Source organism: Mus caroli, unplaced genomic scaffold, assembly GCF_978045245.1.
Source record: "Mus caroli unplaced genomic scaffold, Mus_caroli_1 scaffold_12, whole genome shotgun sequence".
Taxonomy (NCBI): domain Eukaryota; kingdom Metazoa; phylum Chordata; class Mammalia; order Rodentia; family Muridae; genus Mus; species Mus caroli.
In genome coordinates this window covers 36,126,712-36,135,876 of record NW_028227267.1, presented here as the reverse complement: position 1 = coordinate 36,135,876, position 9,165 = coordinate 36,126,712, and the positions used below count along the sequence as shown (strand labels likewise).

The 9,165-nt window shown below is 40.2% G+C and overlaps 1 pseudogene; it reads left to right on the top strand.

Annotated features, from left to right (window-relative positions):
- Window positions 1–6,598: 6,598 nt before the first annotated feature.
- Window positions 6,599–8,880, top strand: LOC147001730 (disks large homolog 5-like; annotated as a pseudogene).
- The last annotated feature ends 285 nt before the right edge of the window (window positions 8,881–9,165 follow it).

Below are 9,165 nucleotides of genomic sequence, written 5' to 3'. Positions count from 1 at the left end.
GTTCCAACTGAACAGAATCTTCAAAAGAAGAGAAAGAAATGGATCATAGATATGTATTTAAATGTTTAATATCCTTCCTCATTAGAAAAAATGCAAATTAAAATAGTTTTAACCTTGTATCTTACTGCAGTCAGAATGGTTCTTACCAATAGACTAAATGACCACAACTGTTGGTATGAGTGTGGGGTAAGAGAACATATATTCACCCGTACAGTCACTATGGAATTCGGGAGAAATGTTCTGTAAAACATTGTAAGAGATAGATCTCCCATATGAACCAGCTGTATTATTTGTGGTGGTTTAAATGAGAAGAACCCTTATAGGCTCATACATTTGAATAGTTGGTCAACAGGTTATAGCACTATTTGATGATATTTGGATCTGTGGCCTTCTGTGGAGGTGGGCTTTGAAGTTTCAAAAGCCCAGCTCAGGGCCAGTATCCCTGCTTCCTTCAGATCCAGATACAGAACTCTCAGCTACTTCTCCAACACCATGTCTACATCTGAATGATACTGTCAAGAAAAAAATGTATTAAAGTTCTGAAATGGTAAGCAGGCCCCCATTTAAATGCTCTTCTTAAAGGGACCTATCATGGTCCTGGTGTCTCTTTCTAGCAAGAGAACACAGACTCAGACACTATTCCAGAGCATATAGCCAAAGGCATGATCCTAAGACAGAGACCGGGGTGTGCTCATATTTCTAGCTGCTTTCTTCATAATAGGCAGGACATCAAAACAACCCAGATGTAATGTAACTGATGCAAGGATAATGAATATATGGTTCATATACACAATGGTAATGAACTGTGACAATATAAATGAAATTTACAGGTTAAAGGATGGAGACATGAATAATCTTCCTGAGTGATATAACCCAGACCCAAAAAGAAAAATACCACATGATGAGTCTTACGTGGATGGTAACTTTGAATGTCTAGAGATGTGTATTTAAACTGTAGTATCCATAAAAGGTAATGCACTAGTGTTGGGTTATAGGAGGATATTTCAAGAAAATAATAGAACACATAATTTGTGAAGGAGAAAAAGGAAAACAGTAGAACAGAGTGAGGTAAATGTCTTGGGAGATTGCAGAGGAGTGTGGTGGCTTGAATATGGGAGTGGTACTTTTAGGAGTTGTGGCTTGTTAGAAACAGTGTGTCAGTGTGGAGGGTAGGCTTTGAGACCTGCATACTAACCATATGTCCTGGTGTCTCCACATATCAATATAACTCAGACTAAGACCTGGGACAGTAGACTACCATGTCCAGAATTTGGTAAAGTTGAGTGGGTTGGAAGTCCCAGACCCACAGTAGATGGCAAAATGTCACCTGCTTCCTACCAGGCCTCTTTCATGGGACCAAAATCTCTACATAGGAACATGGCCTGTGGTCATTTAGAACAGAATAGTGTTTTCCCTACTAATGAGGTACCTAGAAGATGGTAGGGTTTAGTCAATAAGCTTCCCTTCCTGGACATTCCTTCCTCAGAAGGTACTTAACTTCTAGTCTAACCTCAAGACGTGTTATGCTTTCATTTCCATGAAAAACAATCAATAAACAGTTTAGAACCACAGACTGTCTCTGTCATCAAACCAACTGTGGGTTACACGGAGAAAAAGCCTTTGCCTACAGAGCCTTGCCATCTAAGTCTCCAACAGAATGCCCCTCAGTACACCTGGGCTAGTCACATCTGAGCTAATCCAGAATTCCCCATTCCCAGATTTCAGGGCTAGTTCTCAGCCTGCTGGCCTCCTCCATGCTCAGATCCTCTGTGACTTCTAGCAGTGCCTGCATGTCCAAGGTTCTGAGGACCCCTGGCCCTGGTCTCCATGCAGGCCAGCAGGCTCAAACCTGCTGTGAACTACCTGCAACCCAGCACTGTCTGGATGTCAGACAGTGTACTCAATAACTTCTTGGAAACTTTTTCTAATAACATATGCAAATGATCAATCACCATGATCCAATAGGCATCATGAATAGGATGTAAGAATGATTCAATGTTTTGGAATTCATCAAAGTAATATACTATGTAATAAATTTAAAAAATTATTACTTGATCATCTCTTTAGATGCTGTATCATCCCACGGATGCAGGAATGATTCAATATATGGACATCCATCAATGTAATCCACAAAATAAAATAACAAAATATATTGGATAATCTCATCAGATGCTGAAAAAGTGTTAGACAAAATACAATACAACTTCAAGATGAATGCACTGTAGGAATCAGAAAGTCGCAGTCTATATCTGAATATAATAAGAGCAATATAGAGCAATCCAATTGCCAACATCAAAATATATGGAGAAAAATTTCAAGCAATCCCATTAAAATCAGAGACAAGGAAAGACTTCCCCCTATTCCCCTATGTATTCAACATAGTCCTTGACTTTTTAGACACAGCAAACAGTCACAAAAAGCATACCAAAGTGATACAAATTGGGAGGGAGGAATTCAAGACACTACAATTTGAGGAGTATGGGATATTACACATAAGTGAGCCCCCAAAAAATCCAGGAGAGAACTCCTACAGCTGATAAACCATTTCAGCAAAGTCAATGGATATAAAATTAACTCAATCCAGGAACTTTCCTCTACTCAAAGGATAATTAGGCTGATGAAGAAATTTTAAAAAACTACATGCTTCACAATAGTCACAAACAATATCCTGGTATGACTCTAACAAATCAAGGGAAAGATCTGAATGATAAGAACATTAAGTCTCTGAACAAAAAAATCAAAGAAGACCATAGAAAATGGAAAGCTCTCCCATGGTCATTGATGAGCAGTATAAATATAGTAAAAAAGGTCCATCTCGCCAAAAGCAATCTATGGATTCAATGCAATCCCCAACACAATTCCAAGTCATTTCTTCACAGAGATAGAAAAAGCAATTCTCAAATTTATCTGGAATAACAGAAACCCCAGTATAACAAAAACTATTCTTAACAATAAAAGAATGGCTGGGGAAATCACCATCCCTGATCTCAAAATATACCACAGGGAAATAGTGATAAAAATGTCATGGTACTGGTATAGAGAGACAAGTAGAAAGATGGAATAGAATTGAAGACCTAGAAATGAACCTACACTCATATGGTCACTTGATCTTTGTCAAAGGAGCCAAAACCATCCAGTGGATAAAAAACAACATTTTCAACAATTGGTGCTTGTTCAGTCTGCATATAGAAGAATGCAAATTGATCTATTCTTATCTCCTTGTAAAAAGCTCAAGTCCAAGTCTCTCAAGGACCTCCACATAAAACAAGATACCCTGAATCTAATACAAGAGAGAGCAGTAGAGAACCTCGAACATATTGGCAAAGGGGAAATGTTCCTGTACAGGACACCAATGGCTCATGCTGTAAGATAAAAAACATTGTCAAATGGGACCCCATAAAATTGAAAAGCTTTGTAAGTCAAAGAATGCTGTCAAAAGGACTAAATTACACACACACATATTGTGAAAACATCTCTACCAACCCTACATCTGATAGAGGGCTAATATCCAAAATATACAAAGAACTCAAGAAGTTACACTCCAGAGATCCTAATAACCCTATTAAAGAATGGGGTACAGAGCTAAACAGAAAATTCTCAACTGAGGAATCTTGAATGGCTGAGATGTACTTAAAAAAATGTTATCATCTTTAGTCATCAGGGAAATGCAAATCAAAATGAACCTAAGATTCCACTTCACCTCACTCAGATGGGCCAAGAACAAAACTCAGCTGACAGGTGATTCTGGCAAAAATTTAAAAAAGAAGAACATTCCTCCATTCCTGCTGGGACTGCAGGTTGGAAAAACCACTTTGGAGATCAATCTGGCAATTCCTGAGAAAGTTGGAAATAGTTCTACCTCAAATACAGGTATACCACCATGGTGCATATACCCAAAAGATTCTCCAATATATTAAAAGGACACATGCACCAGTATGTTCATATCAGCCTTATTTATAATGACCAGACACTGCAAACAACCCAGATGTCCCTCAACAGAGGAATGGATACAGAAAATATGGTACATTGTACAGAAGTACTACTCAGCTTTAAAAACATTACTTCATGAAATTCAAAGGCCAATGTTTGGAAGTTGAAATTTCATCCTCAGTGTGGTATCCTAGTCACAAAAGGATACACATGATATGTAGTTATTGATAAGTGGAAATTGTTCAAAAAGTGCATGGAATGCCCACGATACAACTAACAGACTATGGGAAACCGAAGAAGAAGGAAGTTCACACCAAAGAGTGAATGCTAAAGTTCTACTCAGAAGGGAGAAGAAAAGAATGTTTGGAAGTAGGAGGAGAGAAGGATCTGGGAGGGAGAGAAGAGTAGGAGGTAAAGGGGGTTCTGGTTCAGATACAGGAGGAGATGGGGAAGAAGTACAGAGGGAAAGTCATTTGAAAGAAGGTCTGTACCTATTGGGGAGGGGGAACTGTGTGTAGCCACTATAAAGTCTCATATGCCAGGGACCCAAGTGATTCCCATAACTCAACAGGGAGGACATTAACCTAAATACCAAACAAAGGGGAAGTAGGAACTATACAGACCATATTTATTGGATTAGCATGGCAACCTTTGAAGGATGTAGCCACCCAACCATCTCAAAAGTATTAATCCAGAATTCCTTCTATCAAAAGGAAATGCAGGGGTAAAGAGAGGAGCAGAGCTTGAAGGAAAGGCCATCCAGAGACTGCCCCAACTTGGGATCCATTCCATCTGGAGACACCAAACCCAGTCACTATTGCTGATGTCAAGAAATTTGATGCTGTCAGGAGCCTGGTATATTTCTCTCTGTCTCTGTCTCTGTCTCTCTCTCTCTCTCTCTCTCTCTCTCTCTCTCTCTCTCTCTCTCTCTCTCTCTCTGTCTCTCTGTCTCTGTGTCTCTGTGTCTCTCTCTCTCTCTCTCTCTCTCTCTCTCTCTCTCTCTCTCTCTCTCTCTCTCTCTCTCTCTCTCTCTCTCCTTTTTATCCCACAGGTGAAGGAACAATGTTGTTGCTTTTCCCTAAACACAGTGTAACAATGATAGATAACATTTGTATCAAGTTAGGATTATGGGTAATCAGGAGAGGATTCAGTATATCAGTATAAAGCAATGGTTCTCAACATTCCTAATGCTGCAAATCTTTTATGTACTCTTATGTTTTGGTGATAGTCCTGCCCGCATAGCATGTAATTATTGTAATGCTACTTCATAACTGTTACTTTTGGTATTTGGTGTCTCTTGAAATGCTAGGCACGAAGCCAAACATGGGAACGAGCTAGGGGACCCAGATTGTGAAGTTAGGACAAGGGCTGAAGGAACAGAAGGGGCTTGCAAACCCATAAGGAAAATGACAAAATCAACCAAACAAAGCCCCGCAAAACTCACATGCACTAAACCACCAAGCATATAGTACATGTCTGGGTATCCATAGTTCCAGCTGGATACATAGCAGAGAAATGCCTTATCTAACATCAATGGAAGGGAATGCCCTTGGTCCTGTACAGGCATGATGATCCAGGGTTGGGCAATGCTAGGGCACTGAGGCAGGAGTGAGAAGAGGGGGTATAGGAGCACCCTCATACATAGAGGTAATGCTAGAAGTGGAGGGGATGGGGTTTTTGCAGGGGGAACTGAGAAGGAGGATAACATTTGGAATGGAAATACATAAGAAAATCAATAAAGAAAAAGTAAAAATAAAGTTATAAAAATCACAAATGGGGCAACCCTGGAGAAGGACAACCTGCAAAAGAGACCAGGATCTACAGATGCAAGCCTCACCAACAGAACATAGAAAATAGAATCACAGGCAAAGGAAATACCATAGATGATATTAAAAAGACACTCAAAGAAAATACAAAGAGTAAAAAACTCCTAACTCAAAACATCTAGCAAATGCAGGACACAATAAAAAGAACAAAACTAAGAATAATAGAAACAGAAGTGGGTGAGGGTTAACAGTTCAAAGACCCAGAAAACATCTTCAACAATATCATTATTAAAATCCTTAATCTAAAGACAGAGATGGCCTTAAGTTTACAAGAAACCTACAACACACCAAATCGATTGGAAAAATACAGAAAATCATCCTGTCACATATTAAACAAAAGTATAAATGTACAGAATAAAGAAAGAAATTATTACAAACTCTAAGGGAAAAAAGTCAAGTAACATACAAAGGAAGACCTATGAGAATTACATCAGACTTGTCACCAGAAACGATAATATCTAGAAGATCTTGGACAAATGTCTTGCAGACTCTAAGAGAACACAAATGCCAGCCCTGGCTACTATACCCAGAAAACTCTTTATGACCATAGTTGGAGAAACTAAGATATTCTGCAACAAAAACAAATTCAAACAGTATCTTTCCACTAATCCAGCACTACAGAGGATACTAGAAGCAAAATTCCAACAGAATGAGTGTAATTATACCCAAGAAAACACAACGAATTAATAATCTCACAAGAGCCCCAATGAAAAGCATGTTGTCACCATTCCCTGCCCTATTATCTCTACGAGTTTACTAGTGTTTGTCAACCTACATGGTCTGTTGGAAAGGCATCACCCCAACCCTCCACCACCAATAATCAGGAGCTGAGAATGAAGAGGATGGAGAAGTTCAAAAGGATTCTCCAGAAGATGAAATATGAGAGACAGGAACTAAAGGGAATCCTAGCCAATTACACTAACAAGGATTTGAACAACAGGTAGTCATTATGCCCAGTTCTTTGCTGACTGTCTTGGGCCCTCTCTGTTAACCTCAGAGTCCCTCATATCACAGGAGGCTACAACACCAGGCTGTCCACACATCCCAATTCATTTTGCTGAATGGATTTTCGACACAGAACTTCAAGTTCAGATAGGAGTGAAATGGGACTCAGGAAATTTGATTTCTCTAAAAGTAAATCAGAGCCTGTGGTATGAATTACAGTCTGGGGATAAGGGTTGTAAAGGGTGAGTCCTAATCCTGCATTGTAAGAATCCTATACAGGTATAAATTTTGGGGTGATGCAAAGTACACTGTGTTTATGGCCAATCATGTTTGCAGTTAACCTGGAAGTAATTTGGGTTAAACTGGTCCTTTCAACAGTTGGAAGGGCCTGGTCCCACATACTTTCTCTCAGTAGAACTGGATTGACCATAGTTCATCGCTGCTTTTATCAAATTTTATTCACTATACTATCAGATAATGTGTGTCCATTTGCCATTCTGATTGTGTTTGATTATGGGAGGGGTCAGTGTGTGTGTGTGTGTGTGTGTGTGTGTGTGTGTGTGTGTGTGTGTGTTCCACTTAAGAGCTGGAGAGTCTGTATGGTATGCTGGGGCCTGAGATATTGCTTGACACAGTTTCCAGCCAATAATAGTGAAGACAGAGGGAGCCTCACTTTGAGCAGCACAGCATATGAGTTCTGCTCACCTTAGGTGCACACTGGAAATGTAGTATCCTGTAGGTACTGATTATGTCCTTTGGGAGTTTATGTAGCAACAGAAGCAAGGATTGACAATTCCTTGTCTACAAACAGATGTGTCATCACAGGTTTAAAGTGGACCCAAGACTATGGCACAGGTTCCTGGAAAGTTCTTGGAGAGCTAGTCTATTCTTTCATGCCCCTCTGAGGAGATAAAGTAGGTCAAATCCCTACCTTTACTTTCCTGCCTCTACTGACCCCAGGCAAAGAGTAATACGTTTAATAAGCTCCAAGTGGAACTGTTAACATGGAGCAATGTTGTGGCATAGATGTGTTGGGGTAGTCCACGATTCACCTTGAATTAACATGATCCTTGTATCCTTAGTTCATGGGATTATTTACTCCTAGGTCCATGCCCTCCCACAGAATCAAAATTAGGACATTCATGCTCCAGATGCAACATGACCAGGTGATGACTGACCTGAAGAGAATGCCTCAGGACATAAGTCAGGCCTTGTAGAAGTGCAAGGAGTTGACTAAAGAAAATCAATTCTACTGGTGAGTGACTAACAGGGTCATGATCCAAGCACTAGGCACAGGATATGTCTGCCCATACTTGTCTATGAACCAAAGCAGGAGCTCAGTTTATATACTGTTTGCCTCTAAACCAGAAGCCTGCCTCCTTCAAATCAAGGCTCTAGGATTTTTACCTCTTAAAGTCATTTTGGCCAAGTGTGACGAGTCTGTGAGAAACTCAAATCATTTTCGATTCCAACAAAGTATATTTGAAACAGAAAAGATTAACACCATGATGAAGATATCAATCAACTTTGAGCCTCTTGGGCTTTGAAAGTAGATACATAGATAAGATTTCCATGGGACACCTAGAAAGACTGTATGTTGGTTGGGACTCTTCTCTTCTCCTAGAGAAGGTCTGCCTTCTACTTACAGGTGATTTTTAAATAACATGGACATATAAGCACACATGTGTGCCATGTCCTCTTGTGAGAGATTCGTAAGTCCCTGTTAGTGTCAGGGTTTACAGATGTACCTCGGCTTCTGAAATATGGCTGTCCTCTGGATTTGACCTCTCCCAATGTGATGCTCCAGGGCCAATCTGGACAGTTGGCTGGGGCTGTCTGGGCACCAGGGCCCATTGTGGCAGGGATGGTCCTTGGAGGAGTGGGAGGAAGATGGATGCTGACTTGTGTAACCATTTGTTTGTGACTCAGCATCAGGCACTGCCACCTCCAGAGTGAATCTAACCATCTCCAGCACAAAGTCGGAATGTTGTGGAAGGAGAACAGACAGTTGCTAGAGGAGCAGATTGCATTAGAAGAATGCTCCAATGAATCAAAGAGGCTGTGTAAAGAAGGCAGCCTGAAGACCAATGACCTATGTACCAAGCAGCAGCATGTAGTATGCATAAATTATGAGGAGCAGCTTGCAGTCATGTCTAACCTTAAACATATTCAAGCCTAAGCAACCATCCTGCACCTTATCTAGGCTCTCTCCTATGTCTCAACCAGTTGTTCATTTCTGTGATCATTTCAAAGACTTTTTGTGCAGTTATCCTCTTTCAAGAAACTACATGTTTGGGAAGTAAAAAATCGTGCTGAACTAAAAGCTGCATTTCCTTAGGATAGATAGGTTGAACACACAGTACACAAGTACATGCCAGTGTGCTAAATGTGTTCTATGTGCTTGCCTCCATTGTAGTAGCACAGAATGTTGATTGATGAAGTCATTTGCTTCTTAGGGGTCATG